The sequence below is a fragment of the Trachemys scripta genome, chromosome 1 (assembly GCF_013100865.1).
Source record: "Trachemys scripta elegans isolate TJP31775 chromosome 1, CAS_Tse_1.0, whole genome shotgun sequence".
Taxonomy (NCBI): domain Eukaryota; kingdom Metazoa; phylum Chordata; order Testudines; family Emydidae; genus Trachemys; species Trachemys scripta.
In genome coordinates this window covers 186,955,468-186,980,687 of record NC_048298.1, presented here as the reverse complement: position 1 = coordinate 186,980,687, position 25,220 = coordinate 186,955,468, and the positions used below count along the sequence as shown (strand labels likewise).

General features: G+C 44.3%; 1 long non-coding RNA gene across 1 annotated transcript; it reads right to left on the bottom strand.

The window, feature by feature from the left end:
- Positions 1–649: 649 nt before the first annotated feature.
- Positions 650–23,485, bottom strand: LOC117871158. The gene is made up of 3 exons (XR_004644166.1): positions 23,259–23,485; positions 4,757–5,020; positions 650–2,403 (listed from the first exon to the last, which is right to left on the bottom strand). It is a non-coding gene; the product is annotated as an uncharacterized LOC117871158 (long non-coding RNA).
- Positions 23,486–25,220: the final 1,735 nt, after the last annotated feature.

Here is a 25,220-nt window from a genome sequence, read left to right as displayed (position 1 = left end):
TAGAGATGTTTCATAAATTAGACCCAGGCTTGATGATTTGTTGTTGTTTTGTTTGTTTTTAATGTCAGTTTGCTTGGGAAATATTTAAGGCCAAAATGTTCACATTCTTGAGCCTTAAGTGATTGATAACACAAACAGGAGGAAGTGCTTTTTCACACAATGTACAACTGACCCGTGGAACTCATTGCCATGGAATGTTATGATGGCCAAAAATATAAATGGGATCGAAAGGACTGGGTGCCTGGGACAAACCACACTGAGAATGCCACACTCAGGAGAGAGTGCAAGAAACAGGGCAGGCACACTCCAAAAACTGGTGGGTTATACTACAATTAGATTCACCAAGCCAGTAACACAAGAGCTTCTGTAGCACCACACTGGTTAACAAGAAGCCAAACACAGTCCCCTTTAGGCACTCCAGCCCTTGGTTCCCATACAGACAAACTGGTCTAATATAGTAAGAGGTTATTGAAAACCCAATTCAACATATGTGAGGTTTTACCAATCCCAAAGGATGAGACACTTACCCCCAGGTCAGTATGAATCTCAGATCTTACCCAAATATCACACTGCCAGCCAATCCTTAGTAAACTAACTAAGACTTTATTAATAAAAGGAAAGAATTGACTTATAAATGGTTAAAAGCTCATATACATACAAATGATAACAAAGATCTCAGATCAGGTTTGTAGCAGTGATGGAATAGACTGCTGACTTGCAAAAGTCTCTGGTAATTTCCACAAGATTGGAAGGTCCTTAGTTCAAAATACTCCTTTTAGTTGTAAATCCACAGTCCAGAGAATTGGAGCAGGAATGAGGCAAAATGGAGATGTCTCAGGAGTCTTTTATATCCTCTGCCTTAAATAATGCCCACAGCCCCTTTGTATAGAAAGTGAAAAAAAGATGGAGTCTGTGGTCACATGTCCACATCACATGACCTTGCATGTTTTCCTGAATCATGGAGTGGCCATTGGCTCCTTGCTGTCTCAGGCATCCTCAGGAAGAGTTATCTTGAGAGTTGATTCTTCTTAATGGCCAATCAAACTTGAATGGTCCATTCACAATGGGCTGGTGAGACTGGAGATAAATTACCTTATGGGTGTCACCTCAAGAACAAACACATTTAAGATACAAATACATAGTCAGTATTCATAACTTCAGATGATGATGCATGGATTTAACTGGGATAATCATACTTGACAGATTGTAACTTTTTTCACAACACCTTACATGATACACTTTGTACAAGATTTGTTGCAGCTGTATAACAGTGGTAATATCTATGATATAAACGGTCCACTTCAATCATACAACATCACACTAGGTAAGTTCATGGAAGATAAGTCCATCAATGACTATTAGCCAAGATGGTCAGTGATGCAAACCTGTGCTTGGTGCGATCCTAAAGTTCTGACTTCTATAAACTGAGAGTGCAAGATGGGAGTGGATTACTCCAAAATTGCCCTGTTCTGTACACTTCCCTGAAGCTCAAGCTTGGACCACTGATGGAGACAGGATACTGGACAAGATTGGTTTGACCCAATATGGAAATGTTTATGCTCTTCTGTAAAGTTAGACACCTAAATCTAGAAATAGACACCTAAATAAAAGTGAGCTGGTTGAGTGCTCACAGCTGTCACTGAAAGTTAATGGAAGTGCACTGTATCAATTCTTAGCTTGAGTTTGCTATTCTGGATTTTGGAAAGATTATCCATCTCTGCCAGTGTGAATTTATTTTGAAAGACAAAAACAAAATAACCCAACAAATCTTAGAATAAGTCCCAAAAGATGATGAATGGGGACACAAAAGGTTATGTGACTTACCCAAAGTCACTCAGCTTGGCAAACTCTCTTTGATGCTTTTGACGTAATTGCAAGCTGTTTTGGAGATCTCCATCAGGCAAGCTGGGTTGCTTGTCAATCAAAAAAACTAAAGGCTATATTTTTTTACAAATGATCATTTTGCTGTCACCCTTTGGGACAGACATCAAAGAGTGGCTCAGAAGCGGAGGTTGATCTAGTTAGGGGCAATAAAAGGCAATCTTGGCCCTTATGTATCCTTAGGATTGGCAAATGGGAAGGGGATGTGCATTTCTGGCTCTTTATTTGCAATGCTTCAGAAAAATCAGGTCTGTAAAGGAGCTATTGCACACAGGGCTGGCTCTAGGTTTTTTGCCACCCCAAGCAAAAAAACCAAACCTCCGAGAGCGCAACTGCTGAAGCAAAAAAAACCAACAACAACCTCCTGGAATGCTGCCCCTGCAATTCTGCCGCCCCAAGCATGGGCTTGGTTTGCTGGTGCCTAAAGCCAGTCCTGATTGAACATATGGGAGACAGACGGATTCATCAGACTGCAGGAAACACTGTTCACATGGTTTCAGTGTTTTGAATCCACACAGTGACCTAGAGATTTTAAAAAAAAAATACTTATGGCAGTGTACAAGTGGACGATCTACTAGACTGCTTCATATAGTTCTTTAGTGAGGGATACAGGAGGGTTCCCTGTGGCAGAGACTGCTTCTAATATTACACTTAAATACAATCAAATTCACAACAAAATGATTGTACACATGCATGCTTAACAATGTTCCTAACGAGCAGCAACCAGATTTTTAGGCTATGTCAGGCTATTTTCTGTCAGGAACTTGTTAGACAACCACATCTGAAGTGGACTAGTAATCAAAATTCTTTTCCCCAGCCTGTTTTAGAAGGATAATGTTTGGAATGGTGGTACTTTGGAAAATAGCTATCAGCAGGGATAAAAATATGGTACTGCCCTGTGGGAGAGCAGGGAGTTGGTAGCCATTATTTACAAGGTTCTGTTTGCTCCCAAGTAGAGGTAGAAATGGTTTTCCAATTCCCTTAATATTTTCCAGAGTTCAAATTGTTTTTCCATCCTGAATCAAGACTAAAAGTGAGAACCTAAACAAAAAAACCCCAAACTACAACATTTTTCAGTTCAGGTCTTCTCAAAACATTTTGTTTCAATAATTTTCAAACATTATATGTCTATTTTCACCTTTTTTTAGTCTACTTAGCATAAATTTCAAAATGAAAAGTCATTTTGAACAAGAAAACTGGAGTTTTCTGTTTTGAAAATGTCAGACATTTTTTTTTCCCAATGTTTGTTTTCAAGTCAGGAGATTCCTGACCATGTTACACAAACAGTTTGTTTTTGATGATCTGGCCTTTTGATGAAAAAATATTTTGTCAAAAAATTCCCAAGCAGCTGTTCTCTTAGCTTCTAAAAATGCACAAATCACATAATTATTGCTTGGAGAGAAGCAGACCCTGAGATGGATATAGAGATGGAAATAACTTTGAGAAAGTTATTATAAGTTATATATCCCAATACTATTATGGAAGGAATGGTGGAGTTCCAGCAAAGACATGGATGGATGGCATATAGTAGAGCACTGGAAGGTCAGCTGCCGAGTGCTTAAAGCTAGTGATGGATCATGAAGGCTTTAGAAAATTTGCTGTGATTTCACCGATATTCAGACATGACTAAATGGATTTACTTGCTTGCTTATTTATATATTGTACTGTAACCACTGCTAGGGCCAGATGCCCAGGCTGGGTTTCAGTCCATTTGCACCATTCAGGGGATCAAAAGGGTCTACAATCAGGCTGAAAATACCCAGCACAGAAATTCTCTGGTGTAGGGGTACTCCCTGCTGGCACATCTACACTGCAGCCAGGCTTTGTCCCTCTTCCCCCACCCCTCTACATGCTTAGGGAGAGAGGGAGGGACATTTCAGGGGCAGAAGGGGGTAGGATAGAAGGTGGGAACTGAACTCCACCATAGCAACCTTCCATTGGCATCAAGTCTATTAAGGACGTTGCATCAGTTGCACAAGTTAAAGGTACTTGGAACCAGCTCTGAGTTGTGTCGGGACCACGGATACCCTAAGAATCAGGGAGCTGGGTCCCTGAAACCACCTGACCTTCCTTCTCTGCCAAGCAGACCCCCAGCTCAGAAGAGAATCAAGCCTATTGAGTCTATGTACTATATAAAGAAAAGAAGTATGATCTTGTGACTCAAGCACAGTACTTGGAGTCCGGAGATCTGGATTGTATCCTGAGCTCTGCCAAAGCCTCGCTGTGTGACTTTGGGCAAGTCACTTAAGACCTTTGGGCCCATTTATTTTCCTGTAAAATGAGGATAGTAATATCTGCCTCCCTGAGGAACTGTGAGGCTTACCTTATTAATGTTTGTAAAACGCTATTGCAACTTCTGAGTGAAGGTGCCTTACATACACAGAATATTATTTCTATATGGAGATCAAAGTAAAAGCTCTAATTTAATGAAATTCATGTTATGTTTACACCACCCACTTACATTTAAAAGAGAGTCTGATTGCAAAAGTCTCTTTTCGACTTTGTAGGACTCTTAGTAAACCTCACAAGCAAACAAACACTTAGATGACTAGCTGCTAGTCAGTGTATTTTGAACCTTGTAAAAAGAATGAAGGGCAAACAAAGTAGTGTATCGTGCAATTAACAGGCCTGGGAGTGAACCATTCACTCAATTTGTTTAATTATTTGCTGTATTAAAAAGACATACCCAGGTGACACATGCCAGAAATATACCATACCTAGACAGTGCTCTACTTCTCATTTCTTTATGATAAATGTCTGCTTGTTAAACTAATCCAGCCCCACCACATGACAAAGGTACCTTTTTAATGCAGAGATTAATGTAAGTCACAGAATAGAAAACAGCAACTGCATAGTAAGTGAAAGATTTCCTTACCTTAATTCGTCTTCATCCAGATGTGCTGGTTGGGGAGTTTTGACTCTTCCAGCACATACAAGGGTAAAAAACACCACTGAGAATCTCAGTTTATTGGTTTTATGTGCTTGTTTTTTCTTGAACACCACTTTTACACATTGTTTTAGTGTGTGAACTGTGCAGAAAGTGCAAGATGTTGAAAGGTGACAAAAAGTGTTGTGTTGACAGGAAGCTGTGTGGTCCAATTATTATGAAAGTAGACAGAATGCGATTTCATGTCCAAACCTGAAGGAAAAGGACCGAGAACATGAGCTTTATAGAAAAAGTCATCCTTCCACTCCTGGAAGTAGACCAAACCCCATGACACCTTGTGGAAACATTTACACCTGAGCAGAGTGAATACAGACTGGGTGTGATAGACAATCCGACCAGAGAGGTAGCTTTTAGCACCCACTGTTTACTGACTTTGCATGGGTATAAATAACTAAACAAAGTGCAAGGCAGTGAAAGAACAAAAATAAGGCCTCTGCTAGAGAGTACAGTGTGTATCTCCTCTGTTATAGGCTGCAGGTATCCTCCTAAAAATGGCTGCCTTTTTCTGCAGACAGGCATCATAGATATTTTAAAAGTGTGGAGGGGGGGGCGGGAAGGTGGCGGGCAGGAGAAGACGTAACTGTTTATATAGTGAAATGTTGGATACCACAGTGAGAAGGATACTTAGCTATAGCAAAAACAACAAGGAGACAGGTGGCACCTTAAAGACTAACAGATTTATTTGGGCATAAGCTTTCGTGGGTAAAAACCTCACTTCTTCGGATGAATTGAGTGAAAGTTACAGATGCAGGCATTATATATTGACACATGGGCCTGGTCCCCACTAAGCCCCCACTTCGGACTAAGGTACGCAAATTCAGCTACGTTAATAACGTAGCTGAATTCGAAGTACCTTAGTCCGAACTTACCGCGGGTCCAGACGCGGCAGGCAGGCTCCCCCGTCGATGCCGCGTACTCCTCTCGGCGAGCTGGAGTACCGGCGTCGACGGCGAGCACTTCCGGGATCGATCCGGGATCGATTTATCGCGTCTTAACCAGATGTGATAAATCGATCCCAGAACATCGATTTCCTGCCGCCGGACCCTCCGGTAAGTTAAGACGTACTGATGGAGAGCAGAGAGTTACTTCGCAAGAACCAGTGTTGACAGGGCCAATTCAATCAGGGTGGATGTAGTCCACTCCCAATAATGGATGAGGAGGTGTCAATTCCAGGAGAGGAAAAGCTGCTTCTGTGATGAGCCAGCCACTCCCAGTCCCTATTCAAGCCCAGATTAATGGTGTTAAATTTGCAAATGAATTTTAGTTCTGCTGTTTCTCTTTGAAGTCTGTTTCTGAAGTTTTTTTGTTCAATGATAGTGACTTTTAAATCTGTAATAGAATGACCAGGGAGATTGAAGTGTTCACTTACTGGCTTATGTATGTTACCATTCCTGATGTCCGATTTGTGTCCATTTATTCTTTTGCGGAGGGACTGTCCGGTTTGGCCAATGTAGATGGGAGAGGGGCATTGCTGGCACATGATGGCATATATGACATTAGTGGATGTGCAGGTGAATGAGCCCCTGATGGTGTGGCTGATGTGGTTGGGTCCTCTGATGCTGTTGCCAGAGTAGATATGGGGACAGAGTAGGCAACGAGGTTTGCTACAGGGATAGGTTCCTGGGTTGGTGTTTCTGTGGTGTGGTGTGTAGTTGCTGGTGAGTATTTGCTTCAGGTTGGGGGGTTGTCTGTAAGCGAGGACTGGCCTGCCTCCCAAGGTCTGTGAGAGTGAGGGATCATTTTCCAGGATAGGTTGTAGATCGTGGATAATGCGCTGGAGAGGTTTTAGCTGGGGGCTGTATGTGATGGCCAGTGGTGTTCTGTTATTGTCCTTGTTGGGCCTGTCCTGTAGTAGGTGATTTCTGGGTACCCGTCTTGCTCTGTCAATCTGTTTCCTCACTTCCCCAGGTGGGTATTGTAGTTTTACGAATGCTTGATAAAGATCTTGTAGGTGTTTGTCTCTGTCTGAGGGGTTGGAGCAAATTCGGTTGTATCTTAGGGCTTGGCTGTAGACAATGGATCGTGTGATGTGTCTTGGATGGAAGCTGGAGGCATGTAGGTACGTATAGCGGTCAGTAGGTTTCCGGTATAGGGTGGTGTTTATGTGACCATCACTTATTTGTACTGTAGTGTCCAGGAAGTGGATCTCTTGTGTGGACTGGTCCAGGCTGAGGTTGATGGTGGGGTGGAAATTGTTGAAGTCCAGGTGGAATTCTTCAAGGGCCTCCTTTCCGTGGGTCCATATGATGAAGATGTCATCAATGTAGCGCAAGTAGAGGAGGGGCACTAGGGGACGAGAGCTGAGGAAGCGTTGTTCTAAGTCAGCCATAAAAATGTTGGCATACTGTGGGGCCATGCGGGTACCCATAGCAGTGCCACTGACTTGAAGGTATAAGTTGTCCCCAAATCTGAAGTGGTTGTGGGTGAGGACAAAGTCACAAAGCTCAGCCACCAGGCTTGCTGTGGCCTCATCAGGGATACTGTTCCTGACAGCTTGTAGTCCATCCTCATGTGGAATATTGGTATAAAGTGCTTCTACATCCATGGTGGCCAGGATGGTGTTTTCAGGAAGAACGTCAATGCACTGTAGTTTCCTCAGGAAGTCGGTGGTGTCTCGAAGATAGCTGGGAGTGCTGGTAGCATAGGGTCTGAGGAGAGTGTCCAAATAGCCAGATAATCCTGCTGTCAGAGTACCAATGCCTGAGATGATGGGGCGTCCAGGGTTTCCGGGTTTATGGATCTTGGGTAGCAGATAGAATACCCCTGGTCGGGGTTCTGGGGGTGTGTCCATGTAGATTTGTTCCCGTACTGTAGCTGGGAGTTTCTTGAGCAGATGGTGTAGTTTCTTTTGGTATTCCTCAGTAGGATCAGAGGATAGTGGCCTGTAGAATGTGGTCTTGGAGAGTTGCCTGGCAGCCTCCTGTTCATAATCTGACCTGTTCATTATGACTACAGCACCTCCTTTGTCAGCCCCTTTGATGATAATGTCAGAGTTGTTTCTGAGGCTGTGGATGGCATTGCGTTCTGTACGGCTGAGGTTATGGGACAAGTGATGTTGTTTGTCCACAATTTCAGCCTGTGCACGTCTGCGGAAACACTCTATGTAGAGGTCCAGTCTGTCATTTCGACCGTCAGGAGGAGTCCACGCAGAGTTCTTCTTCTTGTAGTGTTGGTAGGAGGGTTCCTGTGGGTCAGTGCACTGTTCAGTGGTGCGTTGAAAATATTCCTTGAGTCGGAGACGACGAAAGTAGGCTTCCAGATCACCGCAGAACTGTATCATGTTCGTGGGGATGGTGGGACAGAAAGAGAGTCCCCGAGATAGGACAGACTCTTCTGCTGGGCTAAGTGTGTGGTTGGAAAGATTGACAATGTTGTTAGATGAGTTGAGGGTACCATTGTTATAGCCCCCAGTGGCAGGTATTAGTTTAGATAGCTTACAGTCCTTTTTCCTCTGTAGAGAAGTGAAATGTGCATTGTAAATGGCTTGTCTCATTTTTGTAAAGTCCAGCCACGTTGAAGTTTGTGTAGAAGGCTGGTATTGTATGAGAGTCTCCAGTTCTGAGAGCTCATTCTTGATCTTCTCCTGTCTGCTGTACAGGATGCTGATCAGGTGGTTCCTCAGTTTCTTTGAGAGTGTGTGGCACAGTCTCTCACCATACTCAGTGTAGTATGTTGATTGCAATGGATTTTTTACCTTCAGTCCTTTTGGTATGATGTCCATCTGTTTGCATTTGGAGAGGAAGATGATGTCTGTCTGTATCTGTGCAAGTTTTTTGTTGAGGTTGATGGATTTCCACTCCATACGGCTAAATTTAGTGCCTTGCATGTTGTCAAGTATCAGGGGGTAGCCGTGTTAGTCTGTATCTACAAAAACAACAAAGAGTCTGGTGGCACCTTAAAGACTAACAGATTTATTTGGGCATAAGCTTTCGTGAGTAAAAACCTCACTTCTTCGGATGCATAGAGTGAAAGCTACAGATGCAGGCATTATATACTGACACATGGAGAGCAGGGAGTTACTTCACAAGTGGAGAACCAGTGTTGACAGGGCCAATTCAATCAGGGTGGATGTAGTCCACTCCCAATAATAGATGAGGAGGTGTCAATTCCAGGAGAGGAAAAGCTGCTTCTGTAGTGAGCCAGCCACTCCCAGTCCCTATTCAAGCCCAGATTAATGGTGTTGAATTTGCAAATGAATTTTAGTTCTGCTGTTTCTCTTTGAAGTCTGTTTCTGAAGTTTTTTTGTTCAATGATAGTGACTTTTAAATCTGTAATAGAATGACCAGGGAGATTGAAGTGTTCACTTACTGGCTTATGTATGTTACCATTCCTGATGTCCGATTTGTGTCCATTTATTCTTTTGCGGAGGGACTGTCCGGTTTGGCCAATGTACATGGCAGAGGGGCATTGCTGGCACATGATGGCATATATGACATTAGTGGATGTGCAGGTGAATGAGCCCCTGATGGTGTGGCTGATGTGGTTGGGTCCTCTGATGCTGTTGCCAGAGTAGATATGGGGACAGAGTAGGCAACGAGGTTTGCTACAGGGATAGGTTCCTGGGTTGGTGTTTCTGTGGTGTGGTGTGTAGTTGCTGGTGAGTATTTGCTTCAGGTTGGGGGGTTGTCTGTAAGCGAGGACTGGCCTGCCTCCCAAGGTCTGTGAGAGTGAGGGATCATTTTCCAGGATAGGTTGTAGATCGTGGATAATGCGCTGGAGAGGTTTTAGCTGGGGGCTGTATGTGATGGCCAGTGGTGTTCTGTTATTGTCCTTGTTGGGCCTGTCCTGTAGTAGGTGATTTCTGGGTACCCGTCTTGCTCTGTCAATCTGTTTCCTCACTTCCCCAGGTGGGTATTGTAGTTTTACGAATGCTTGATAAAGATCTTGTAGGTGTTTGTCTCTGTCTGAGGGGTTGGAGCAAATTCGGTTGTATCTTAGGGCTTGGCTGTAGACAATGGATCGTGTGATGTGTCTTGGATGGAAGCTGGAGGCATGTAGGTACGTATAGCGGTCAGTAGGTTTCCGGTATAGGGTGGTGTTTATGTGACCATCACTTATTTGTACTGTAGTGTCCAGGAAGTGGATCTCTTGTGTGGACTGGTCCAGGCTGAGGTTGATGGTGGGGTGGAAATTGTTGAAGTCCAGGTGGAATTCTTCAAGGGCCTCCTTTCCGTGGGTCCATATGATGAAGATGTCATCAATGTAGCGCAAGTAGAGGAGGGGCACTAGGGGACGAGAGCTGAGGAAGCGTTGTTCTAAGTCAGCCATAAAAATGTTGGCATACTGTGGGGCCATGCGGGTACCCATAGCAGTGCCACTGACTTGAAGGTATAAGTTGTCCCCAAATCTGAAGTGGTTGTGGGTGAGGACAAAGTCACAAAGCTCAGCCACCAGGCTTGCTGTGGCCTCATCAGGGATACTGTTCCTGACAGCTTGTAGTCCATCCTCATGTGGAATATTGGTATAAAGTGCTTCTACATCCATGGTGGCCAGGATGGTGTTTTCAGGAAGAACGTCAATGCACTGTAGTTTCCTCAGGAAGTCGGTGGTGTCTCGAAGATAGCTGGGAGTGCTGGTAGCATAGGGTCTGAGGAGAGTGTCCAAATAGCCAGATAATCCTGCTGTCAGAGTACCAATGCCTGAGATGATGGGGCGTCCAGGGTTTCCGGGTTTATGGATCTTGGGTAGCAGATAGAATACCCCTGGTCGGGGTTCTGGGGGTGTGTCCATGTAGATTTGTTCCCGTACTGTAGCTGGGAGTTTCTTGAGCAGATGGTGTAGTTTCTTTTGGTATTCCTCAGTAGGATCAGAGGATAGTGGCCTGTAGAATGTGGTCTTGGAGAGTTGCCTGGCAGCCTCCTGTTCATAATCTGACCTGTTCATTATGACTACAGCACCTCCTTTGTCAGCCCCTTTGATGATAATGTCAGAGTTGTTTCTGAGGCTGTGGATGGCATTGCGTTCTGTACGGCTGAGGTTATGGGACAAGTGATGTTGTTTGTCCACAATTTCAGCCTGTGCACGTCTGCGGAAACACTCTATGTAGAGGTCCAGTCTGTCATTTCGACCATCAGGAGGAGTCCACGCAGAGTTCTTCTTCTTGTAGTGTTGGTAGGAAGGTTCCTGTGGGTCAGTGCACTGTTCAGTGGTGCGTTGAAAATATTCCTTGAGTCGGAGACGACGAAAGTAGGCTTCCAAATCACCGCAGAACTGTATCATGTTCGTGGGGATGGTGGGACAGAAAGAGAGTCCCCGAGATAGGACAGACTCTTCTGCTGGGCTAAGTGTGTGGTTGGAAAGATTGACAATGTTGTTAGATGAGTTGAGGGTACCACTGTTGTAGCCCCCTGTGGCAGGTAGGAGTTTAGATAGCTTACTGTCCTATTTCCTCTGTAGAGAAGTGAAGTGTGCATTGTAAATGGCTTGTCTCATTTTTGTAAAGTCCAGCCACGTGGAAGTTTGTGTGGAAGGTTGGTATTGTATGAGAGTCTCCAGTTCTGAGAGCTCATTCTTGATCTTCTCCTGTCTGCTGTATAGGATGCTGATCAGGTGGTTCCTCAGTTTCTTTGAGAGTGTGTGGCACAGTCTCTCACCATAGTCAGTGTAGTATGTTGATTGCAATGGATTTTTTACCTTCAGTCCATTTGGTATTATGTCCATCTGTTTGCATTTGGAGAGGAAGATGATTTCTGTCTGTATCTGTGCAAGTTTTTTGTTGAGGTTGATGGATTTCCACTCCAAACAGCTAAATTTAGTGCCTTGCATGGTGTCAAGTATCAGGAGGTAGCCATGTTAGTCTGTATCTACAAAAACAACAAGGAGTCTGGTGGCACCTTAAAGACTAACAGGGCCAAATATGAGCCCTTGATGGTGTGGCTGATGTGGTTGGGACCTCGCCTGCTCTGTTCCCATATCTACTCTGGCGACACCATCAGAGGACCCAACCACATCAGCCACACCATCAAGGGCTCATTCACTTGCACATCCACTAATGTTATATATGCCATCATGTGCCAGCAATGCCCCTCTGCCATGTAGATTGGCCAAACCGGACAGTCCCTCCGCAAAAGAATAAATGGACACAAATCGGACATCAGGAATGGTAGCATACTGTGACAGACCCAGACCAGTGGGGTACAGGAGTCTGGTAGAGGGCAAATATACTGGTCACTGGATGAGTAGTTTTTTGTACCCTGAGTGACCAGAGAAGGGGCTGCACTAGAATAATCAAGAAACTGATAGAATCAATTAAGGCAGGCTAATCAGGGCACCTGGGTTTTAAAAGGAGCTCACTTCAGTTTGTGGCGAGAGTGTGAGGAGCTGGGAGCAAGAGGCGCAAGGAGCTGAGAGTGAGAGGATGTGCTGCTGGAGGACTGAGGAGCACAAGCGTTATCAGACACCAGGAGGAAGGTTCTGTGGTGAGAATAAGGAAGGTGTTTGGAGGAGGCTATGGGGAAGTAGCCCAGGGAGTTGTAGCTGTCATGCAGCTGTTACAAGAGGTACTATAGACAGCTGCAGTCCACAGGGCCCTGGGCTGGAACCCGGAGTAGAGGGCGGGCCTGGGTCCCCCCCAAACCTCCCAATTGACCTGGACTGTGGCTTCTTCCAGAGGGGAAGGTCTCTGGGCTGTTCCCTAACCCACATGGTGAATCTCTGGGGCAAGAAAATCCGCCAATAAGCGCAGGACCCACCAAGATAGAGGAGGAACTTTGTCACAATACATTAGCCAGTAAGTGAACACCTCAATCTCCCTGGTCCTTCTATTACAGATTTAAAAGTCACTATCATTGAACAAAAAAACTTCAGAAACAGACTTCAAAGAGAAACAGCAGAACTAAAATTCATTTGCAAATTTAACACCATTAATCTGGTCTTGAATAGGGACTGGGAGTGGCTGGCTCATTACAGAAGCAGCTTTTCCTCCCCTGGAATTGACACCTCCTCATCCATTATTGGGAGTGGACTACATCACCCTGATTGAATTGGCCCTGTCAACACTGGTTTTCCACTTGCGAAGTAACACCCTGCTCTCCATGTGTCAGTATATTATGCCTGCATCTGTAACTTTCACTCTATTCATCCGAAGAAGTGAGGTTTTTACCCACGAAAGCTCATGCCCCAATAAATCTGTTAGTCTTTAAGGTGCCACCAGACTCCTTGTTGTTTTTGTAGATACAGACTAACACGGCTACCCCCTAGGGTGACCAGACGTCCCGATTTTAGGGGACTTGTCCCGCGTCCCGACCTTACATCAGTCTGGACACACTTTGTCCCGATATCGGGGGACCGCGGCAACCCGGCACTGCTGGCACCACTCACCTCTTCTTCCGGGTCCTGGGGCAGTGCAGCTGAGTTTCCGCTGGCCGGCAGGCGCCTACAGATTGCTATAGCACCACTCCCCAGGCACACACAGAGGCAGGGGCAGGGCTTGTAGGCGCTGGCAGCACGGGCAGCGAGCCTTCCCCGCCCCTGCCCTCCTCAACCCGACCCGCGCGCGAGCTACGTGGACTGGAGCCAGAGGGACGCTCCCTCCTCTCCCCGTCGCCAGCTCTGCGAACATGGCTGCAGTACGGCCGCGCTTCTCCCTCCTGCTCCTCGCCCTAGTTGCCTTGCTCTGCCCTGCTCCTGCCTGCGCAGTGGCCCCTCTGCTTGGCCACCAAGCACCTGGACCAGCACTTGGCCGAGAGCAAGCGCTGCACAAACCCAGCATGCAGCAGTAAGTGGGTGGTGGGTGCTGGGGTCCCCGGACGGGACTTGCCTGCTGGATGCTGAGGCTAGCATTGTGGAGGGTGCGGGGGCTGTGCCAGGCAGGCTCTGGGAGGGAGGGATGGCGGGGGGTCCGATGCCGCTCTGGGTAGCCCGTGCGGGGCGGGATGATGATGCTGCAGCAGCAGCCCACAGACGGCGAGGGACGGGAGACCCATGGGAAGGCCGGGATGGAGGCAGTGCTCTCGGGGCCGGCCCTCGGGCAGGGCCATGGGGCCGCACCTGTGGGCACCGCGCATGTGGGCCGCGATCTGGCCGCGAACCAGACGCTTCTTCTTCTCCAGCAGAGTGCGGTCAGTGTGCACGAGGTAGCGGTCGGGGCAGCTTGTTCCATTTTTTTTTTTTTTTTGCTCCAGCTTTTTTTTTTTTTTGGCTCCACCCCCGGCATCCCGATATTTCACTTCTGTCATCTGGTCACCCTACTACCCCCTGATACTTAGCTATAGCAGTTAGGGCCCTATTCAACATAGCACTTAAGCAGGTGCTTAAGTCCATCTTTATTCAGCAGAGTACATAAGCACACGCTCAGTTGCTTAGATGCTTTGCTGAATGGAGGCTTTAATGAATAATGAATTCGTGCGGGACAGATATATTAGTGGCATAGAGTGAAATTCCAGTGTCTTCATCCATGGGCATGCAAACCTCCTACTGCAGTGGGAATGGCCCGTCTGTTGTGTGGGAAGAGGCCAGGACCAGTCACTGAAATCTGCCCTCTTTCTGGGCATGACTACCACCAGAGTTGTCGGTGAGATTCTTCAGGATGGCACAGGGGAGTGATAGGTCCAGAAAAGTGCTAAAACAATGCCAGAGCGACTCTTCTTGTGGTATTTGTAATTGACCAACAGCACAAAATCCCATTACTCCATGCTGGTGGGATCTCTAAGCCAATTTTGCATTCATAGGTTCAGGTAGTTTAAAGCTTCCAATAAGCATCCACATTTTGGGGTATTTATGTGAACTGCACTGAGCATCAGAACCTTTTCATGCTCACCCAGACTACAGAATGTGCTGTATTATTATTTATTTTTGAGTACAGTCAGGGCATTTACTAGAGGCAGTTCATGAACATCAGACATCTGAAGTTCTAATGCGTTGGGGAGAGGGGACAGGTTCTACGGTTTATTACATGGAAAATACACAAATGAAATTACATGTATCGTATATTTAATACTTGTATTGTGGTAGCTCTTGAATCAGGATTAAGGCCCTATTGTGCTGGGCACTGTGCAAACATACAGGAATGCACTGTTTCCCTAAGGATATGTCTACATTGTAGCTGGGAGCATGCCTCACAGCCTGGATACACAGACTTGTGCTAGGTTCACTTAAAATATCCAGGTAAAAATAGTCATGTGGCAGTTGTGACACAGGCGGTGGCATAGGCTAGTTGCCCCATATAAGCCCACTTGACTCCCTGGGTCCAATCTTGAGTGGCTATCCACACTGCTATTTTTAGCATGCCAGCTCCTGCAGAGGGGCAGGGTTCTCCTCTCAGCATAATTAATTCACCTCCCCAAGAGGCAGTAGCTAGGTCAATGGAAGAATTCTTCTGTCAACCTAGCACTGTCTACACTGGGAGTTAGGTCACTTTAACTACGTCACTCAGGTATGGATTTTTCACACCGCTGAGCAAAGTAGCTGGGTCGACTTAACTTTTGAGTGTAGATCTGGCCAGAGTGTCGCAGCTAAATACAAGCTGGAACATAGTGTTTAGCATAAGTAGTTAACACATATTTCAAAGGACCATTAAAGGTGATGTGACCCGTTAACACCCGCCAGTCATAGCAGGGTGTGGATGAGAGATAAAAAAAGCTGGGAGGGGTTGTTATTGGGTTATAGATTGTTGTAATAAGTCATAAATCCATTGTCTCTATTCAGTCCATGATTTTTAGTGTCTAGCAGAGTTATGAATTTAAGCTCCCAGGCTCATTTTTTTAAAGTGTTGTGCAGGTTTCCTTTGAGGATGGGGACTGAGAGGTCAGATATAGAGTGATTGCTTTGTGAAGTATTCACCCACAGGTGATATGGGGTTTTTATCTATATTTTTCTGTGTGAGTTCATTCAAGAGAATAGTGATTGTCTGTCTGGTTTCACCCACATAGTTGCTATTGGAGCATTTAGTACACTGAAGGAGGTACTCGTGTTGTTTAGTACCCATGGATCTTAAAAGGTGTGTCGTGTGTGTGGGGGGGTGTTGATCATTGTAGCATGCAGATATTTCTACAAGTTTTGCATCTGTTGTTCTCACAGGGTCTTGTGCTGCTTTGAGTTGGTGTTCTGGTCTCTGGGGAGCTTGCTTTTGATGATGCGATTGGGAGGTTGATTGTTTGAAGGCCAGAACATGATGTTCAGGAGAGATTTACTGGATCTGTGCAGGTAGGTGTGGGTAATTCATGGGTTCCTTGCATACAGTTGTCTATAGGGTTTCCTCCACACTCTCAGGGTCTCAGAGCTCAGGCTGCAGCCCAAGCCTGCATGCCTATGCCCAATTTTGCAGCCCAAGCCCTGCGAGCCTAAGGGTATGTCTACACTACCCGTCGGATTGGCGGGCAGCGATTGATCCAGCGGGGATTGGTTTATTTCATCTAGTCTAGACGCAATAAATCGACCCCCGAACCCTCTCCTGTCGACTCCTGTACTCCAGCACCACAAGAGGCGCAGGCAGAGTTGACAGGCGAGCAGCAGCAGTCAACTCACCACAGTGAAGACACCACAGTAAGTCGATCTAAGTACATCGACTTCAGCTACGTTATTCATGTAGCTGAAGTTGCGTAACTTAGATCAATCCCCCCCCCAAGTGTAGACCTCAGTCAGCTGACATGAGCCAGCTGTGGGTGTTTTAATTGCAGTGTAGGCATACCCCCTGAGTTCATTTTTCAGACCTGAAGAGTTCTGCGTAAGCTTGAAAGCTCGTCTCTTTCACCAACAGAAGTTGGTCCAATAAAAGGTATTACCTCACTCACCTTGTCTCTCTAATATCCTGGAACTAACATGGCTACAACAACACTGCATACAAACATATGCCATGTCCATCTGTAGTAGTAACTACTCTTTGTCCTCCATCTTTATGCTCCTCATCTTAAAGGATTGCTGTGGATAAACTTTTGCTCTAAAACAAATATTGATGTGCTTATCCACTCAAATCCTCCATCTGTTTATTATTAAGTTGAGATTTTCGAAGGTACTTTGTTTGCCTAACTTTGCTCCCATTGAACTTCACTGTAAAACCCTCATTGCTACTGAAAATCCTCACCCGTGTATTGGTGATGCAGACCAAATAAATACTTGAGCATCTCACATTATCCTACCCAGCTGCATGTACTGACTGTAGGTAATACAGTCCTGACTTGTACATACTGTAAATATTTCTGAGGAAAAATATGTACTGCTGGCTTTCTTTATTATTTCAACAAGTCTTTGATTAGAAAGACAGTCAAATTTTTAAGATGATTGTGGGATTACATCACAGAAACTATTTTCCTGGGGGATACCGCTACTGCAATATAGGTGAAAAATGCTATTAGAAAAACTTGGTTTGATGGTAACATCTCCTGGTATAGAGATCCAAGAAATCAAACAAAAGGTGGTTTGGATAAGTTATTGCATGGGGGTTTTTTTTGTTTTCTTTTGGGTTTTTTTGTAATGAAATAGAAGGACCTGTTGGCAGAATGTTGCCCTAGTTTGGTTTATCTATATAGTTAACCTGAAAGCAACTATGGAGTGTGAATACTTTTTTTTAGGGTAGTCTTTTTCATGCTGTAAACATTCCGTGTCTTAGTCACAAAACTTACTTAAAACTCATTCCATTACGTTTGCTTTCTGTTCCACTTTGCAACGTGGTGTGAGTCAGGTCAGATATGCCAATGCATAGTGCCTCAGTGCTACATAGTTGGTTTTCTACATCTACAGCATTTGAAGAGAATGGAAAATGTTCAGAAAATACTACAAGGTGGCAAGAAGAGGTACCAGAATCTAGGGAAGAGAGAAAGTCTGTGAAGTATCTGCCCTATGTAGATAACAATGAACTGTCCAAAGCTATCAGCAAAGTATTACCAAACTTAGTAGCCAGTGTAAGCCAAGGAGCTTCTAAACTATCTCGCTCAATAAGACATATGAGGCCTGATTCTGCTACTCTTAGGGTACACCTACACTACCCGCCGCATCGGCAGGTAGCGATCAATCATTGGGAATTGATTTATCACGTGTAGTGTAGATGCAATAAATCGATCCCCGATCGCTCTCCTGTCGACTGCTGAACTCCAGCTCGGCGAGAGGCGGAAGCAAAGTTGACGGGGGAGCCGCAGCCATTGATCCCACGCCCCGAGGACGTGAAGTAAGTAATTCTAAGTCGATCTAAGATACATTGACTTCAGCTACGCTATTCTCGTAGCTGAAGTTGCGTTTCTTAGATCGATTTCCCCTCCACCCCCCCACCCCCCCCCCAGTGTAGACCAGGCCTTGCTCACACTACGTAGTACTTGACCTCAACAGGCTACTTGTGTGACTAAGCAAAAATGAGTTAGAGTTGCATGGTCAAGTCCTAGCTGAGGGAAAAGGTAGATGACTATCTGCTGTGAACCAATTGTGGAATCTTTGTCCATATATGTGAGCAGTACTTGTGCAAGAGGGCCTGTTGATGTGTAAGTGCTCACCAACTTGAGGGATCATTCTACAGTTGGTCCCTTTTACCATTGCTTTTATTTTGCATGGCCTCTTTTCAGTACTATCTACTCAGCAGATGAGATGCTTTTGGCATTTTCTAAGAGTAGACTGAAGCTTTGCCACAAGCCTTGACTACAGACTATCATGTAGCTGTGCCACTCGAGGAGCAACATAAAGAAGGACCCGGACCTCTGCTTCCCCTCTGTTCAGGGGATGAGGGATAGTAATTCATGTTGGCCAGTGTGTGAGGGGCCCAATCAAGGCTTCACTCACTTACTAACCCACCCCTGTACATGTGTCGGGTGGAGGAGCAGGAGGCAGTGTCTGTATAGCCTGCAGAGAGGAAGAAAGGGGAAAATCTAACTCCCATTATACCCTGTGTGGTGGCATGGAACAATTGAGCCCAAAGTGCCTAATGTTTGAGAGACCCTATGAAAGCACAGTGTCTTTTGATTGTTTAAGGATGACGAGTGAATTCCTGATGAAGATTGGGAGAGATTAATCTCCATTTTCTGGGGTCGAGGGGAAGCTGAGACTATTATGGAGTTTAAGGGGTTCATACTAAAGGCAGGAGATATTGTCAAGTCCTGGACTTGATATTTCCCTTGACAGTTTCTAGAGACTTTTATGTGAACAGAAAGACACAAAATAGTGCAGAATTGGGTTGTGGAATGCATGTGGGAATCATCACCTCCCCTCCCAACAGAGCTGCTCTTTGCAAGCCCATGGGGTTGTAGCTCCATAGGTCTACAGGTGAATACCAGAAGCAGAGTGAGGGTAACAGATTCTCTTCATGCCTCACTCTTTATGAGTCAGGCTTGAAAATGCTGCATTTCACACTTGTGGTGGGCTCTGAATGGAGTGCAAAAAGTCATATTTTTGGTCCCATTATGGAGTTATTTTAAACAAACTATAGGATCACTTCCCGTAGAATGGAGACAGAGGATTCAGGAACTCTGTGCTCATGGCTCCCCATCTCCATCCCCATATGGCGCTGTGGCTCCAAATGAACCAGTCCTATCTAAAGTGTCTAGGTTCCCTGAAGGATATCCTGAAGGATGATCCCTCACTCTCACAGACCTTGGGAGACAGGCCAGTCCTCGCTTACAGACAGACCCCCAGCTTGAAGCAAATACTTACCAGCAACTACACACCACACAACAAAAACACTAACCCAGGAACTAAACCCTGCAACAAACCCTGGTGCCAACTCTGTCCGCATATCTATTCAAGGGACACCATCATAGGACCTAATCACATCAGCCACACCATCAGGGGCTGGTTCACCTGCACATCTACCAATGTGATAAATGCCATCATGTGCCAGCAATGCCCCTCTGCTATGTACATTGGCCAAACCGGACAGTCTCTACGCAAAAGAATAAATGGCCACAAATGTGACATCAAGAATTATAACATTCAAAAACCAGTAGGAGAACACTTCAATCTCCCTGGACACTCAATTACAGACCTAAAAGAGGCAATTCTTCAACAAAAAAATGTCAAAAACAGACTCCCATGAGAAACCGCAGAACTGGAATTAATTTGCAAACTAGACACCATCAAATTAGGCCTGAATAAAGACTGGGAATGGATGGGTCACTATAAAAACTAATTTTCCCCTGCCAATACTCACACCTTCTTGTCAACTGTTTGAAATGTGCCACCTTGATTATATTGGCCTCATTAGCACTACAAAAGGGATTTCCACCCCTTCTTGTCAACTGTTGAGAATAACCCACTTCCACCTTGATTGAATTGGCTCATTAGCACTGACCCCCAACTTGATAAGGCAACTCCCATCTTTTCATATGCTGTGTATTTATACCTCCCTACTGTATTTTCCACTCCATGCATCTGATGAAGTAGGTTTTAGCCCACGAAAGCTTATGCCCAAATAAATGTGTTAGTCTCTAAGGTGCCACAAGGACTCCTCGTTGTTTTTGCTGATACAGACTAACATGGCTACCACTCTAAAATAAGTGCCCAAAGTTAATCTCCTAAAACCATATTTAGGTACTTAAATAGGAATGGTCTGATTTTTAGAGGTGCTGAATAACACCAAATCACATTAAAGTCAATGGCAGGAACTCAGCATCTTTCAAAATCAGGATAATTTTATTTAGCTGCCTAACTATGGAGTTAGGAATTCCCAGGTTTGAAAACTTTGGCCATAACTTAAGCCTTGATAAAACCAGGCCACTGATGTGATCCTATTTAATTCCTATCCAGCCATGTCCATGTTTAAAGTTATAACAGCATAGCAGACTCTACCACTATGCAGCTACCATATAATTCAAACCAGCTTTGTGTAGCTGTGAGCAGGAATCAAAAAATGTCTCATTCTGCAAGTAATGGCTGAAATGTATTGGAATTTTTGTAGTTCATGGCAGTGAAATTTTAGTGAACAAGTTAATTCAGTTTCCCAGAAAACAGTCTCTCAGTAGCATTGTATTCACTCCGTCTAGTGACCTTTTGGAAGCCTTTGTCTAATACTCTACAGCAAAATGTGCATATGAATGTGCCATAGTACTGCATGCCAGGAGTTCTTTCTAATTGCTTGTCAGTTCATTAACAATGCTGACTGAGAAGAGTCCCTACTGACTTCCCATTCCCCCACCTCCTTCCAAATCTGATTAAATTCTAGCTGTCAGCCTGTGCCCTTTTACTTCAAGCTAAGTCAGGATGGAAGCTGTTTATTTTTATTTTTATTTCATTTTGTGAAAAAAGTCCTTGTACTGCAGCAATGATTATTTAAAAATATAATGCTGTTTCCCTTATAAAGTGCTTTATTGGGAGGCCAAGTTACCTCTCCTTCTCCCTTCAGATTCCTCATTAAAACTCATTTGCTTTCCCAAAGCCTTTCAGTCCTGAACTCCTCACGGATCAGGCCTTCACCTCTTTCCATCTGAACAGTTGGAATCTTATGCCAGCGGTTAGTCTGGACCAGTATGCCAGAGTTAGACTCCAAAGGCCAGATCCCCAGCGAGTGTAAATCAGAGTAACACAGTGAAGAGCTTGCTCATCTTGCTTTCTTAACTCCTTAGAGCTGTAGTTTCTGGGCTGCTGAATCTGCACTCTTTTGCTGTGGCTAACATCACAAGGAAAGAGGAGCTTCACACATCAGACAGTTAAGGATGCTACAGTTTCATCTTTTGAGAATATTAGCCATTTTCTATCTATGTGGCCGTGTTAACATAGCCATTGCCTGGATAGACCCATGGCCCATCTAGTTCAATATCCTGTCTCTGACAGTGGCCAGCACCAGATGGTTCAGAAGAAGGTGCAAGATACAGGATAACCTGTCACCCATGAAAGTTTCATCCTTGACCTAATAGTTAGAGATTGGCTTGAGTCCTTCAAGCATCATTTGAATTAATTATTCAAATAGGAAGTGAAGCTGTGAAACATATATGACAGAACCCAAGACCATGTGAAGCTTGCCTGAATTCATCTCTCACTACAAACCTGAAACTCAGTACAGGTCCATCCAAAAGTTTATGAAGATTTGCAAATTTTTCTAGCAAAATCGGGTCTCTTTTCAAGTGGACTGACATGATTGGTAGTCAGACCCAACAGAACATAGGATATGCAGTCAATTGAATTTCACTTCGAATTTATTTCAGTCTGAATGTTTTAAAAAATCTGCTAAAAACCAAGAAATCATGGGCCATCTTCAAATCTTGATATCTCCAGTGCCTTGAATCTCCAGTGCCTTACCCCGGGAGGCATTTAAACATCTGCAAGGCAGGTATAAAGCATGACCATTCTGGCTTGGTAGCACTTTATATCCATTTTTTACAGGTGTAAATGATTACACCAGGTGGAAGGCAGTGGAAAATCAGACCTAATGACTTTAATGGAGTTATTCTGGATTTACACAGGTGTAAACGAGATTGGCATCTGATTTGTAGGGTGCAAATCCACTCAGATTGAATTTAAATAACAGTTTACACACACCCTTGAGAACCAAAACTCCAGGTTTTTCTTTTACAGTTTTGGTGACAAACTAAGTTTGACAGGAAAACTAGCAACCAAATTCTGCTCTTGTTTACATCAGGATACATCTGATTTAAGTATGTGGGTTTCACTGGGATTAATCCACATTCACACCGGTAAAATTAAGTGTAAGAATACTACAGAAGAAAAATACTGAACCAAATTCAATATTGGCAAAAGTGGGCATTGCTCCCACTGAATTTGTTCCATCATTTATCAGTTAGATAATGATGATACAGGAAATGGACCTGAACTATGAACTTCTGTCCTGGATCTGAGCTCCTAGTCATCCCATCACCCTCAAATTTTGTGATGCTCAAATTAAGAATTGCAGTTTGGGCTCATTATAGAGGAAAAATCCAACCTGCAAAACTCAGAGTCAGATCCAGACTTTCGCATAAGTCATTGGGGTTTGCCTCCAATATTCTGTTTTAGACTCCTCTCTACATAATGTTCTTACCACCATGTTTAGCAATATTAGGTATCATAACTAGGGACAGAATGGAATCACCAAAATGTGATTATCATTTGGCTACATGGCTCATTTGTCATCGCTACACTTCAGCATTTTAATTTAATTGTTTTAACCAATTAATTAAGTAGCCCCAGATCGCAAAATGGAAAATTAGGGAAATCCTTAGCTAGGTCTAAGGAAAATCCTGGCTAATCTTCTTCCTGGAAAAATTAAATAACTCATTTTTCAGTATCAGTTTTACCACATACTTTCTCAGAATGACAAAACCTCCCTTATGAGGTTTATGATTTGTACATCATATAATCAAGTTTTACTCTGACTCATTTGTGGAGATTACTCCTATTTGGATCAAGTTATGATTTTTGCAGATTAGGTTGTTGTAAAGAAACACCAGAGTACTAGAAATATTTAGTCATCCCATAGGTTTTCTAGTCATTCAGCCCCTGCAAAATATTAACTGAAGTCAATGGTCCCTCTTAAGATTAATACATAGTCTTGCATATTTTGAGTGAAAATGTTTGCACTCACCCTCTGCCAGTGCTTTGCAAAGTTCTGTTTTTGTAATAAGCATGAGAGCAAGCAATTTTTTCCTCCAGTGGTTTGTTGCTTTACCATGCTGAGAGCAAAAAGGAGGGGTGGAAATACAAAACCAGGGATCTTCTCCCATTTAGGGAGGAGAGGAGAGAAAGAGATTCTAGTGATGAGAAGAGCTTGCCTTCTTCACCCCAGCCAGGAAGAGAGGGGAAGAGTGGGAGTGGATCTTCCACCATTCTCCCAGGAGCTGAAAGAAAAAGCAGAGGATGAAATGACACGCAGTTGAGGGAGAGGAATAGTCTGGGGGAGCAACAGCTGGGAGGCTGTGATACAGGAACAGTTTGGGGAAATGGGACAAATTGTCATAGTGGTGAGGTTGAGAGAGAGTCATGTGGGGCAGAGGGTGTGGGTCAGTAGTGCAGTCACCATGGACATTTTAATAAATGCCTATTGCAGATAATTGACATTACTGCAGTCTTCTCCATATGCCCTAGAGATTGCCTAAAGTAAGTGCAGAGCACGCAGTGGTCGCATTAATTACTTATGAAGGCAGAATTGTAAAGATTTCATTGGTGACCTCTGTAGGTTTTGGGAGGAGAAGCAGATAATTAAAGACCCACAACTGCCATACCAGGTCTTTGCCTGTAACAAAAGAAAATATTAACGCCCCCACAGTTTCCGTCTAATGTCAAAGTGTTTTGTACATGAAAAACCTGGTCACCGAACATTAAATCTGGTTGAAAATGGGAAGTTGTAGCTGTGTTCGTCGCAGGATATTAGAGAGACAAGGTGGGTGAGGTAATAGTGGAGCAATTTCTATTGTGTTTGTGTCTCTCACCAACAGAGGTTGGTTCAATAAAAGATTTTACTTCACCCACCTTGTGTCTCCAATATCTGCAGAGACATACTCAGGTACATCTCTCTGTGGACTTCAGTATTATAATAAGCCAGGCACATCCAAGAAGCCTGAAAAGTATAACAATGCTATGAATCAAATTTGGGGCAAGAACAACATGAGACTAGAGGGTGTGTCCCTGGCATACAGACTCCCAAAAGAGTCAGAGAGAAAAGGTGAATACTTCATGAATGACACCTTTGGCAAAGGTTAAGACTAGATATGTTCTACATATCCTTCCCCCGTCCCTTGGTTTGATCATTTTAATCTCTGTTTTTCTTTCTTGTTTTTTGATGGGACTGTTTCAGTCCTAAAGTGTGTTAACATAAAGTCACCTTAGTATGTCTTCAAGGGAGATCCATCAACCCACCTCTTGTGAGGGGCAGTGAGGGAGAAAACAGTACTTGTCCTGCAATATGCAGATAGACAACACCCTAAGAAATGTCACATGGACACTTGCTGCAGTCAGTAGGGGCATGGAGACAGCTGATTGACTATGGGGAGTGGCAGGAAGACAGGGCCAATGGTTACAAGAACCAATAGTACATGTGCAAACAATGGCAATGAAATGTGGCTGGACTGATTATTTAGCACCTGATTCTTGCTCTTACTTACCCTGGCATAGAATTTGGAGTAACTCTATTGAAGTCAGTAATGATAAACTGGTGTAAGCAAGAGGAGAATCAGGCCCACAGTAATCAAGTAAAATTCCTTCCAGTTTTAACAACTCAGAGTGCCTCTAGTGTGTACAGAAGTTTAAAGAGAATTTACCGTAACCCATATTTTAAGTGCCTCTGAACTTGGCCGCCCACACAGGAAACTGCTTGGAACAGGTGGTCAGTGAAGCTTGCTGATCATGTCTGGCTCCACTCACAATACTTGTGGGCTACTGACTCACTGCTCAATTATGAGACCAAACAAAAGGCCCTAAGATAAGCTGCGTGTCAAGAAATTGAAGAAGACAAGGTGAAGGAAATGATGATCCCAGTCTGTGTTCTAAATAAATTTGATGGATGTAGAATTGTTTAAAAAAAAAAAAACACCCCTGAAAACAAAAACCC